Here is a 13,831-nt window from a genome sequence, read left to right as displayed (position 1 = left end):
TTGTTATTTTTATGTTACTTTTTATTGTATTTTTCATTCAGTAAATATTATCTCAACTCTATTTCTTGAACTGCATTGTTGATTAAGGACTTGTAAGTAAGCATTTCACGGTAAGGTCTACATCTGTTGTATTCGGGGCATGTGACAAATACAATTTGATTTGATTTGAAAAACAACTTGCTGATGTTGAGTTATTACAGTTGTTTATCGCTTTGTTACTATTTTCACAAGTATGTGGTCAAATGTCACAACTCTTAGTACAAAAATCAAAACAGATCATCAAAAAAGCTGTTTTTTCAAAACTTTAAGCACATTTTCAATTGACTAAGTATAACACAGTAACTTTTTCACCAAACCTTATCAGTGTTTAATCTAGAAATACCTTTCATTTAAAGTAATTGCCTTTCACAATGCAATGCTCACAATACTTTTCATATGATTCTCTTGTCATTTCTTTAAATACATTTGACCATCACTTAATCCAACTGTGCTTAACGGTTAATCACTTAACCGTTTGGTATACCTATAGATTTTAAACTGGTGTTGTCTACTATATATGGATTTGGAGAAATATAAATAAAATGTGTGTTTGTAAAGTATAATCATCTAAATGATATATATGGTACATGATAACCATGCATAGTAACTACAGGTTATTGCTAATTGATTTCACATAGTGGTTAACACAATTGGTCGCCAATAAAAGGCAGTGTGTGAACACTTGCAATTTCTTTCATCATGGAGCAGGATAGACAGCAAGGGAGATGAAGAAATAAAAGATCTTGTGGACAAGAGGCCCGTCAGAGAGGTGGGCATGGGCCCCATCAAAGAGTTCAAAGAGGTGGGCATGGGCCCCATCAAAGAGTTCAGAGAGGTGGGCATGGGCCCCATCAGAGGTCAAAGAGGTGGGCATGGACCCTGTCAAAGAGGTCAAAGAGGTGGGCATGGGCCCCGTCAAAGAGGTGGGCATGGACTCCATCAAAGAGGTCAAAGAGGTGGGCATGGGCCCCATCAAAGAGTTCAAAGAGGTGGGCATGGGCCCCATCAAAGAGGTCAAAGAGGTGGGCATGGACCCTGTCAAAGAGGTCAAAGAGGTGGGCATGGGCCCCGTCAAAGAGGTGGGCATGGGCCCCATCAAAGAGTTCAAAGAGGTGGGCATGGACCCCGTCAAAGAGGTCAAAGAGGTGGGCATGGGACCCGTCAAAGAGGTGGGCATGGGCCCCGTCAAAGAGGTCAAAGCGGTGGGCATGGACCCCGTCAAAGAGGTCAAAGCGGTGGGCATGGGCCCCGTCAAAGAGGTGAACATCAGAGCGGGGGAGGCAGACAGCAGGGAACTGTTGTGTCTAATGAAGTCTGTGCCAAAATTGTTGACCGTGTAGTAAACAGAGACCTTACCATGGCAGAGGCTACCAGATTAGTTCACCCAAATCTGAAGATAACTGTCAATTCGATCATTGGAACATTTTGCCAAGATAACCGGTATCTCTGCAGGACATGCACTATGCTTTACCATTACATTTACAGTGACATATTGTAAATGCATGCAGCCGTGTGCTGATCGACCAACAGGAGTGGGCAGTGGTGGAAATGGTGAGGCCCAGGAATGACATAGAGCTGTCCGCAATAAAGCAGGCCATTGCTGGTCATCTATGAACATTTGAACATCTTGGCCATGTACTGTTATTATCATGACACAAGGCGAGACCCAAATGCAGACACAGGAGGCAGATGGTTGGAGTCTTACAATATTTATTAATCCAAAGGGGTAAGGAGAGAGAATGGTCGTGGACAGGCAAAAAGGTCAAAACCAGTTCAGAGTCCAAAAGGTACCGAAGGTCAGGACAGGCAGGATGATCAGGCGGGCGGGAAAGTAGTCCAGAGTCAGGCAGGGGTCAAAACCAGGAAGACTAACAAAAAGAGAATAGCAAAAGGATTATGGGAAAAACCACACGGGTTGACTTGACTAACATACAAGACAAACTGGCACAGAGAGACAGGAAACACAGGGATAAATACACTGGAGAAAATAAGCGACACCTGGAGGGGGTGGAGACAATCACAGGAACAGGTGAAACAGATCATGGCGTGACAGTTATAATCTCCACCCGGCACAACCAGAAGACGACTGGCCACCCCTCAGAGCATGCTTCCTCTCTAGGTTTCTTCCTAAGTTCCTGCCTTTCTAGGGAGTTTTTCCTAGCCACCATGCTTCTGCATTGCTTGCTGTTTGGGGTTTTAGGCTGGGTTTCTGTATAGCACTTTGTGACATCGGCTGATGTAAAAAGGGCTTCATAAATACATTTGACTGATTGGTTGATGGAGAACGATGACATCTTTGCCAATGTGGCATCCATCAGCCTACCAACAATCGCCTGTCTTTTGAAGAGGCACCAGGTATCTATGAAACACATTTACCTGGTGCCTTTTAAAAGAAACAACGACCGGGTGAAACAACTGCGGGCCGAGTATGTTCAGGTACAGCAATATATACTGTATTGCCGTTACTATTTGATGCACATGCTACTTCACAATATCATATTGGAACTATACTGTAAAAAGAGGGTGATTGATGTTGTTGTGAACCATCACAAGTATATCTTTGTGAGTGAAGCAGGCTTCAAACTCAGCATCGTGGGCAGAGCATCATCAGCCAATGGGCGACCGCCCAAGTGCCTGGATAACGTGGGGGAAACATCTCCATGTGCACAGCTATCTCTGAAGATGGTGTGGTAGGATCTAGGCCATTTCTTGGAGACTGCAACGCTGCACACCTCATTGTGTTTCTCAATTAAAATGAGCAGGCCTGTCAAGGTGTGGGACAATGTCAGGTTCCACCATGCAGAGTTGGTTCAGGCACGGTTTCGGGCCCATCCCCGATTCGTGACCCTATACCTGCCCGCATACTCTCCTTTCTTCAAAGCTATTGAATAAACATTTTCAGCATGGAGGTGGAAGGTGTATGATCGCCATCCCCATGAACATGCCACCCTCCTTCTGGCCAAGGATGAGTCATACGACAACATCAATGCAGACCAATGTCAAGCTTGGATTCGCCATGCCAAGATGTTTTTCCCACGGTGCGTGAACAATGAGGACATTCACCGTGATGTGGATGAGAAATGATGGCCAAATGCTCAAGAAACACTTGCATGCAAATTAATGTGTGCTAAACGTTATGTTTTATTTTCATTCCTTTCATTTGTTGCATTGAATTTTGTGACATTTGATTACAGACAGTACATCTATGTTGCAATTATATCTGAAAAGTAGAAAAAAAAATTGTATTCATGATTCATTGATCACACCTTTGATAGATATTATGGAAATTATAGATGTTCTGTCAATTTTGTTGGGTAATGTAAGTGTATTGCCTAATGTGAACTGTGTAATTTACAGTAGTGGAGCATATTACTTTCATCACTTCTTCTAAGGGTGATTTGAAACGAGTATCTTGCATTGTTTGCTATTGGATTAACTGGTAGTTAAAACGACTCAATTGAAAAGATATCCTTATATTGTGTTTTGGTGATTAAAGCCATGTTCTCATTTACATTTCACTATAAATATATTTTGAATCAAGGGTTATGTGGTGAGAGATGTTTAAAATCCAAATGAATGCACAATGACATGTTTTGAATAAAAGACTGTCTTACAAGTGTGACTAGTTTGGAGTTTTGTACTAAGAGTTGTGAAATGTACCACATACTACATACTACTAAAACTGGACTGGTTTGCTTCCTTATCTACTGTGTGAATTGAGTCTGATCTGTTTGATAAACATCAAGAAACGTGGACATATTTGCTTCTATGTGCAATCATTTGTAGTTCAGAGACTAGCTGCTTTTAACTGAATGTGGGCCGTTCCTCTGTGTGGTGTGTGTGTGTGCGCGTTTCGTCAGTTGACCGATTTATCTGATACCACAATATCAAAGATGTCAGTATATGCACAGGTCTATGATCAGCTCAGTCTCCTAAAGCCTTACCTTAACCATACACGGATCACCACAAAACTTAACCTAGATCAGTGGTTCCCAAACTTTGATAGTCCCGTACCCCTTCAAACATTCAACCTCCAGCTGCGTACCCCCTCTAGCACCAGGGTCAGCGCACTCTCAAATGTTTTTTGCCATCATTGTAAGCCTGCCACACACACATTATACGATACATTTATTAAACATAAGAATGAGTGTGGGTTTTTGTCACAGCCCGGCTCGTTTGAAGTGACAAAGAGCTCTTATAGGACCAGGGCACAAATAATAATATAATAATCAATACTTTTGCTCTTTATTTAGCCATCTTACATATAAAACGTTATTTGTTAATTGTAAATTGTGAATAACTCACCACAGGTTAATGAGAAGGGTTTGCTTGAAAGGATGCACATAACTTTGCAATGTTGGGTTGTATTGGAGAGAGTCTCAGTCTTAAATCATTTCCCACACAGTCTGTGCCTGTATTTAGTTTTCATGCTAGTGAGGGCTGAGAATCCACTCTCACATAGGTACCTGTTTGCAAAGGGCATCAGTGTTTTAACAGCGCGATTTGCCAAGGCAGGATACTCTGAGCACAGCCCAATCCAAAAATCTGGCAGTAGCTTCTGTTTAAATTCAATTTTCACAGAACCGCTTGTTGCAATTTCAATGAGGCTCTCTTGTTCAGATACCGGTAAGTGGACTGGAGGCAGGGCATGAAAGGGATAACGAATCCAGTTGTTTGTGTCATCCTTTTCGGGAAAGTACCTGCGTAATTGCGCACCCAACTCACTCAGGTGCTTCGCTATTTCACATTTGACATTGTCCGTAAGCTTGAGTTCATTTGCACACACAAAAATCATACAATGATGGAAAGACCTGTGTGTTGTCCTTGTTAATGCAGACAGAGAAGAGCTCCAACTTCTTAATCATAGGCTCAACTTTGGCCCGCACATTGAATATAGTTGCGGAGAGTCCCTGTAATCCTAGATTCAGATCATTCAACTGAGAAAAAACATCACCCAGATAGGCCAGTTGTGTGAGAAACTAGTCATCATGCAAGTGGTCAGACAAGTAAAAATTATGGTCAGTAAAGAAAACTTGAAGCTTGTCTCTCAATTTAAAAAAACGTGTCAATTCTTTGCCCCTTGACCACCAGCGCACTTCTGTATGTTGTAAAAGCGTTACATGTTCGCTGCCCATATCATTGCATAGTGCAGAAAATACACAAGAGTTCAGGGGCCTTGCTTTAACAAAGTTAACCATTGTCACTGGAGTGTTCAAAACGTCTTTCAAGCTGTCAGGCATCTATTTGGCAGCAATCCCTCAGTGGATGCTGCAGTGTACCCAAGTGGTGTCGGGAGCAACTGCTTGCACGTGCGTTACTATGTCTCCCTGTCATGGCGTTTGTGCCATCAGTACAGATACCAACACATCTTGACCACCAAAGTCCATTTGATGTCACAAAGCTGTCCAGTACTTTAAAAATGTCCTCTTCTGTTGTCCTGGTTTCCAGTGGTTTGCAGAAGAGGATGTCTTCCTTAATTGACCACCCATAAACGTAACGGACTGTCTCGGTCGTCGTTACGCGAAGGAGAGGAGGACCAAGGCGCAGCGTGATAACAATACATCTTACTTTTTAATGAAGATGAAACTAACACTTTTACAAACTAACAAAACAACAAACCGACGAACGTGAAGCTATACAAACAATAAGTGCAGACACTGGCAACTTACACATAGACAATCACCCACAACCTACCTAATGACTATGGCTGCCTAAATATGGCTCCCAATCAGAGACAACGATAGACAGCTGTCTCTAATTGAGAACCAATCTAGGCAACCATAGACTTACATAAACACCTACAATGAACACAACCCCATGAACTCTACAAACACCCCCTGGACAATACAAACACCCTAGACGAGACAAAAACACACAAACATCCCCCATGTCACACCCTGACCTAACTAAAATAATAAAGAAAACAAAGATAACTAAGGCCAGGGGGTGACAGTACCCCCCCCCCCCCCAAAGGTGCGGACTCCGGCCGCAAAACCTGACACAGAAGGGGAGGGTCCGGGTGGGCCTTCCTACGGCGGTGGCTCGGGTGCGGGACGTGGACCCCACTCCACCATAGTCAATACCCGCTTAGGTGGCCTCCCAGGAACGAGGACCCTTGCAGCGAGTCCCGGACTGAAGACCATCGTAGAGGGCGCCACTGGACGGAGGGGCAGCTCCGGACTGAGTGGTAGCTCCGGACTGAGGGGCAACTCTGGACTGAGGGGCAGCTCCGGACTGAGGGGCAGCTCCGGACTGAGGGGCAGCTCCGGACTGAGGGGCAGCTCCGGACTGAGTGGCGGCTCCGGACTGAGTGGCGGCTCATGACTGGAGGGCGGCTCATGACTGGAGGGCGGCTCATGACTGGAGGGCGGCTCATGACTGGAGGGCGGCTCATGACTGGCGGGCGGCTCATGACTGGCGGGCGGCTCCTGACTGGCGGGCGGCTCTGGCAGCTCCTAACTGGCGGGCGGCTCTGGCAGCTCCTGACTGGCGGGCGGCTCTGGCAGCTCCTGACTGGCGGGCGACTCTGGCAGCTCCTGTCTGGTGGTCGGCTCTGGCAGCTCCTGACTGACGGACGGCTCTAGCGGCTCCTGACTGACGGACGGCTCAGATGGGGCAGGGCAGGCAGGCAGCTCAGATGGCGCTGGGCAGGCAGGCAGCTCAGATGGCGCTGGGCAGACGGGCAGCTCAGATGGCGCTGGGCAGACGAGCAGCTCAGATGGCGCTGGGCAGACGGACAGCTCAGATGGCGCTGGGCAGGCGGGCAGCTCAAACGGCGCTGGGCAGACGGACAGCTTAGATGACGCTAGGCTGGCGGGCAGTTCAAACGGCACTGGGCAGATGGCAGACTCTGGCCGGCTGAGGCGCACAGTAGGCCTGGTGCGTGGTACCGGAACTGGTGGTACCGGGCTAAGGACACGCACCTCAAGGCTAGTGCGGGGAGCAGCAACAGGGCGCACAGGGCTCTGGAGACGCACAGGAGGCTTGGTGCGTGGTGCCGGAACTGGTGGTACCGGGCTGGAGACACGCACCACAGGGCGAGTGCGTGGAGGAGGAACAGGGCTCTGGAGACACACTGGAAGCCTGGTGCGTGGTGTTGGCACTGGTGGTACTGGGCTGGGGCGGGGAGGTGGCGCCGGATATACCGGACCGTGCAGGCGTACTGGCTCCCTTGAGCACCGAGCCTGCCCAACCTTACCTGGTTGAATGCTCCCCGTAGCCCGACCAGTGCGGGGAGGTGGAATAACCCGCACTGGGCTGAGTTGGCGAACCGGGGACACCATGCGTAAGGCTGGTGCCATGTATGCCGGCCCGAGGAGACGTACTGGAGGCCAGATACGTTGAGCCGGCTTCATGGCACCTGGCTCGATGCCCACTCTAGCCCGGCCGATACGTGGAGCCGGAATGTACCGCACCGGGCTAAGCACACGTACAGGAGACACCGTGCGCTCTTCCGCATAACACGGTGTCTGCCCGTACTCTCGCTCTCCACGGTAAGCACGGGGAGTTGGCGCAGGTCTCCTACCTGACATCGACACACTCCCTCTTAGCCGCCCCCCAAGATATTTTTGGGGCTGACTCTCAGGCATCCAGCCTCGCGTCCGTGCTGCCTCCTCATACCACCGCCTCTCGGCTCTAGCTGCTTCCAGCTCTTCACGAGGGTGGCGATACTCTCCAGCTTGAACCCAAGGTCCCTTACCGTCCAGTATTTCTTCCCAAGTCCATGAATCCTGTGTTCGCTGCTCCTGCTGCTGCTGCCGCTTACCACGCTGCTTGGTCCGAGTGTGGTGGGTGATTCTGTCACGATTGTCGTTACGTGGAAGAGAGGAGGACCAAGGCGCAGCGTGATAACAATACATCTTACTTTTTAATGAAGACGAAACAAACACTTTTACAAACTAACAAAACAACAAACCGACGAACGTGAAGCTATACAAACAATAAGTGCAGACACTGGCAACTTACACATAGACAATCACCCACAACCTACCTAATGACTATGGCTGCCTAAATATGGCTCCCAATCAGAGACAACGATAGACAGCTGTCTCTAATTGAGAACCAATCTAGGCAACCATAGACTTACATAAACACCTACAATGAACACAACCCCATGAACTCTACAAACACCCCCTAGACAATACAAACACCCTAGACGAGACAAAAACACACAAACATCCCCCATGTCACACCCTGACCTAACTAAAATAATAAAGAAAACAAAGATAACTAAGGCCAGGGCGTGACACGGACATATACCAGGAGCTGTGCCAGGCCGCCACGTCTGTTGACTCATCCAGCTGTAGCGCATAGATTTCACTGGCTTGTATGCGAAGCAGTAATTGTTTGAAAACATCTCCTGCCATGTCACTGATGTGTCGTGAAACAGTGTTGTTTGATGAAGTCATTGTCTGTATAGTTCTTTTGACCTTTTCCCCCAGCATTGTCCCAGCCATAACTGCGGCAGCAGGACGAATTAAGTCCTCCACAATAGTATGGGGCTTGCCTGTCCTAGCCACTAGGTAGCTCACCATATAACCCCTTCTTATTAATGGGATCTGTTGCTTTTGTACATGTCTTACTACTCGAAAGTAGTCTTAATTAAACCATCTAATGTGATTGGATGTAAATTATTTTACTGGTCTACCTGTATTTGATATTGTGTTGTTATTTCGCTGAACACTAGATGGTTTAATTTTATTTTTGGCAGTGAAACGAGGCTACTCAGGCGAGAAAAAAATCTCACCCAAAGGTATAGCCCCGTTGGAAAATATAAATGGACCGTTTGAAAATAAAAAGTGAATCCCATTTTTATTTGGCGTACCCCCGACGGCATTGCGCGTACCCTGCTGAAAAACATGATAATTAGCCAACCGCCTGTCTATTTATTTGATATCAATTAGAAACCATGATTTTTGTTAATTTTGGTGGCGAGACACGGACCTGCTTCTAAATCAGTCTGTTTATTTAAAGGGGCAATCGGGGATTGCTACATCCATTTTTGGACTTTTGAATGAATGATATTTAGCCATGTTGTTTTTTCAACCCCAGATTGTTTTGCTAGCACAGAGTGGAATATGATCCAGGATTCATCCAATGGCATTGAGCCATCAGTACAGATACCAACACATCTTGACCACCAAAGTCCATATGATGTCACAAAGCTGTCCAGTACTTTAAACATTCTACCTCAGTCACAGGTTTCATCAATAAGTGTATTGACGACGTCGTCCCCACAGTGACCGTATGTACATTTCCCAACCAGAAGCCAAGGATTACAGGCAACATCCGCACCAAGCTAAAGGCTAGAGCTGCCGCTTTCAAGGAGCAGGACACAAATTCGGACGTTTATAAGAAATCCCGCTATGCCTTCAGACGAACCATCAAACAAGCGAAGCATCAATACAGGACTAAGACTGAATCCTACTACATCGCCCCTGATGCTCGTCGGATGTGGCAGGGCTTGAAAAATATTACGGACTACAAAGGGAAACCCAGCCGCGAGCTGCCCAGTGACACGAGACTACCAGATGAGCTAAATGCCTTTTATGCTCGCTTCGAAGCAAGCAACACTGAAGCATGCTTGAGAGCACCAGCTGTTCCGGACAAATGTGTGATCACGCTCTCCGTAGCTGAGCAGACCTTTAAACAGGTCAACATTCACAAAGCCGCGGGGCCAGATGGATTACCAAGACGTTGTAACGGCAGTCTAAGTCGTCCTCCTCCTCAGACGAGGAGAGGCGAGAAGGATCAGAGGACCAATACGCAGCGTGGTAATTTTCCATAATGAATTTAATGGACAAAACAAAAACACTATACAAAATAACAAAAGAACATACCGTCACAGTCCTAGCTGGTGCAGAACACAAACACAGAGACAGGAAACAACCACCCACAATCCCCAACACAAAACAAGCCACCTATATATGATTCTCAATCAGGGACAACGATTGACAGCTGTCTCTGATTGAGAACCATATCAGGCTGAACATAGAAACAGACGAACTAGACACACAACATAGAATTCCCACCCAGCTCACGTCCTGACCAACACTAAACAAGCAAAACACATAAGAACTCTGGTCAGGACGTTACAGTACCCCCACCCCCCCCCGAGGTGCGGACTCCGAACGCACCCCTAAAACTCAAGGGGAGGGTCTGGGTGGGCATCTGTCCGCGGTGGCGGCTCCGGCGGTGGACGAGGACACCACTCCACCACTGTCTTTGTCCCCCTCCTTAACGTCCTTTGAGTGGCGACCCTCGCCCGCGACCTTGGCCTAAGAATCCTCCCCAAGGCCCTCACATGATTTAGGAGGTAGCTCAGGACAGAGAGGTAGCTCAGGACAGAGAGGTAGCTCAGGACAGAGAGGTAGCTCAGGACAGAGAGGTAGCTCAGGACAGAGAGGCAGCTCAGGACAGAGAGGCAGCTCAGGACGAATGGCAGCTCCGGACTGAATGGCAGCTCCGGACTGAATGGCAGCTCCGGACTGAATGGCAGCTCCGGACTGAATGGCAGCTCCGGACTGAGTGGCAGCTCCGGACTGAGTGGCAGCTCCGGACTGAGTGGCAGCTCCGGACTGGGTGGCAGCTCCGGACTGGGTGGCAGCTCCGGACTGGGTGGCAGCTCATGACTGTAGGGCAGCTCATGACTGTAGGGCAGCTCATGACTGTAGGGCAGCTCATGACTGGAGGGCAGCTCATGACTGGAGGGCAGCTCATGACTGGAGGGCAGCTCATGACTGGAGGGCAGCTCATGACTGGAGGGCAGCTCATGACTGGAGGGCAGCTCATGACTGTAGGGCAGCTCATGACTGTAGGGCAGCTCATGACTGTAGGACAGCTCTGGCAGCTCCTGACTGGCTGGCGGCTCTGGCAGCTCCTGACTGTCTGGCGTCTCTGGCAGCTCCTGACTGGCTGGCGTCTCTGGCAGCTCCTGACTGGCTGGCGTCTCTGGCAGCTCCTGACTGGCTGGCGGCTCTGGCAGCTCCTGACTGACGGACGGCTCTAGCGGCTCCTGACTGACGGACGGCTCTAATGGCTCGGGACAGACGGGCGGCTCTAATGGCTCGTGGCAGACGGATGACTCAGATGGCGCTGGGCAGACAGATGGCTCAGATGGCGCTAGGCAGACAGATGGCTCAGACGGCGCTGGGCAGACGGATGGCTCAGATGGCGCTGGGCAGACGGATGGCTCAGACGGCGCTGGGCAGACGGATGGCTCAGACGGCGCTGGGCAGACGGATGGCTCAGACGGCGCTGTGCAGACGGATGGCTCAGACGGCGCTGGGCAGACGGATGGCTCAGATGGTGCTGGGCAGGCAGGCAGTGCAGGCAGCTCAGACGGCGCTGGGCAGACGAACAGTGCAGGCGGCGTTGAGCAGACGAGCAGTGCAGGCAGTTCAGACGGCGCTGGGCAGGCAGGCAGCTCAGACGGCGCTGGACAGACGAGCAGTGCAGGCGGCGTTGAGCAGCCGGCCGACTCTGACCTGCTGAGGCGCACAGTAGGCCTGGTGCGTGGTGCCGGAACTGATGGTACCGGACTGGAGACACGCACCTCAAGGCTAGTGCGGGGAGCAGGAACAGGGCACACTGGACTCTCGATGCGCACTATAGGCCTGGTGCGTGGTACCGGCACTGGTGGTACCGGGCTGAGGGCACGCACCTCAGGGCGAGTGCGGGGAGAAGGCACAGTGCGTACAGGGCTCTGGAGACGCACAGGAGGCTTGGTGCGTGGTGCCGGAACTGGAGGTACTGGGCTGGAGACACGCACCACAGGGAGAGTGCGTGGAGGAGGAACAGGGCTCTGGAGACGCACTGGAAGCCTGGTGCGTGGTGTAGGCACTGGTGGTACTGGGCTGGAGCGGGAAGGTAGCGCCGGATATACCGGACCGTGCAGGCGTACTGGCTCCCTTGAGCACTGAGCCTGCCCAACCTTACCTGGTTGCATGCTCCCCGTAGCCCGTCCAGTGCGGGGAGGTGGAATAATCCGCACTGGGCTGTGTTGGCGAACCGGGGACACCATGCGTAAGGCTGGTGCCATGTACACCGGCCCGAGGAGACGTACTGGAGGCCAGATATGTAGAGCCGGCTTCATGGCACTTGGCTCAATGCTCACTCTAGCCCGCCCAGTGCGGGGAGGTGGAATAACCCGCACCGGGCTATGCACCCGTACAGGAGACACCGTGCGCTCTTCCGCATAACACGGTGTCTGCCCGTACTCCTGCTCTTCACGGTAAGCATGGGAAGTGGGCGCAGGTTTCCTACCTGCCCTCACCACACTACCCTTTAGCCCCCCCCCCCCCCAAGAAATTTTTGGGGTTTCTTCACGGGCTTCCAGCCCCGCTTCCGTGCTGCCTCCTCAGACCACCGCTCCTGGGCTTTAGCTGCCTCCATCTCTTCCTGAGAGCGGCGATATTCTCCAACCTTAGCCCAGGGTCCTTCTCCGTTAAATATTTGCTCCCATGACCATTCCTCCTGGTACCGCTGCTGCTGTTGCTGCTGCCCGTTGCCACGCTGCTTGATCCTTGTTTGGTGGGTGGTTCTGTAACGGCAGTCTAAGTCGTCCTCCTCCTCAGACGAGGAGAGGCGAGAAGGATCAGAGGACCAATACGCAGCGTGGTAATTTTCCATAATGAATTTAATGGACAAAACAAAAACACTATACAAAATAACAAAAGAACATACCGTCACAGTCCTAGCTGGTGCAGAACACAAACACAGAGACAGGAAACAACCACCCACAATCCCCAACACAAAACAAGCCACCTATATATGATTCTCAATCAGGGACAACGATTGACAGCTGTCTCTGATTGAGAACCATATCAGGCTGAACATAGAAACAGACGAACTAGACACACAACATAGAATTCCCACCCAGCTCACGTCCTGACCAACACTAAACAAGCAAAACACATAAGAACTCTGGTCAGGACGTTACAGACGTGTACTCAAAGCATGCCTGGACCAACTGGCATGTCTCTTCACTGACATTTTCATCCTCTCCCTTACCAAGTCTGAATGCTTATATGTTTCAAACAGACCACCATAGCCCATGTGGCCAAGAAAGTGAAGGTAACCTGCCTAAATTATTACTGCCCTGTAGCACTCACATCGGTAGCCATGAAGTGCTTTGAAAGGCTGGTCATGTCTCACATCAACACCATAATGCCGGAAACCCTAGACCCACTCCAATTTGCATACCGCCCCAACAGATCCACAGATGATGCAATCTCAATTGCACTCCCTTTCCCACCTAGACAAAATGAACACCTATGTGAGAATGCTGTTCATTGACTACAACTTCAACACCCTAGTGCCCTCCAAGATCATCACTAAGCTAAGGACCCTGGGACTAAACACCTCCCTCTGCAACTGGATCCTGGACTTCATGACAGGCCATCATCCACACCAAGACAGTTGTGAAGAGGGCACAACAACACCTTTTCCCCCCTCTGGAGACTGAAAAGATTTGGCATGGGTCCCCAGATCCTACAGCTAAACCAATGAGAGCATCCTGACCGGTTCACCGCCTGGTATGGTAATTGCTCGGCATCTGACTGTAAGGCGCTACAGAGGGTATTGCGTACGGCCCAGTACATCACTGGGGCAGAGCTTCCTGACATCCAGGACCTATATACTAAGCGGTGTCAGAGGAAGACCCAAAAACTGTCAAAACTCTAGTCATCCAAGTCATAGACTGTTCTCTCTGCACATCGCACAGCAAGCGGTACCGGAGTGCCAAGTCTAGGACCAAAAGGCTCCTTAACAGCTTCTACCCCCAAGCCATAAG

At 49.7% G+C, this 13,831-nt stretch overlaps 1 pseudogene; it reads left to right on the top strand.

The window, feature by feature from the left end:
* The first annotated feature begins 1,214 nt into the window (after positions 1-1,214).
* Positions 1,215-13,831, top strand: part of LOC120049047 — a 48,751-nt pseudogene continuing 36,134 nt past the window's right edge.

This window comes from Salvelinus namaycush, chromosome 6 (assembly GCF_016432855.1).
Source record: "Salvelinus namaycush isolate Seneca chromosome 6, SaNama_1.0, whole genome shotgun sequence".
In the NCBI taxonomy this organism is placed as follows: domain Eukaryota; kingdom Metazoa; phylum Chordata; class Actinopteri; order Salmoniformes; family Salmonidae; genus Salvelinus; species Salvelinus namaycush.
The sequence above is the reverse complement of the archived record's forward strand: the minus strand, read 5'-3'. Positions and strand labels throughout refer to the sequence as shown.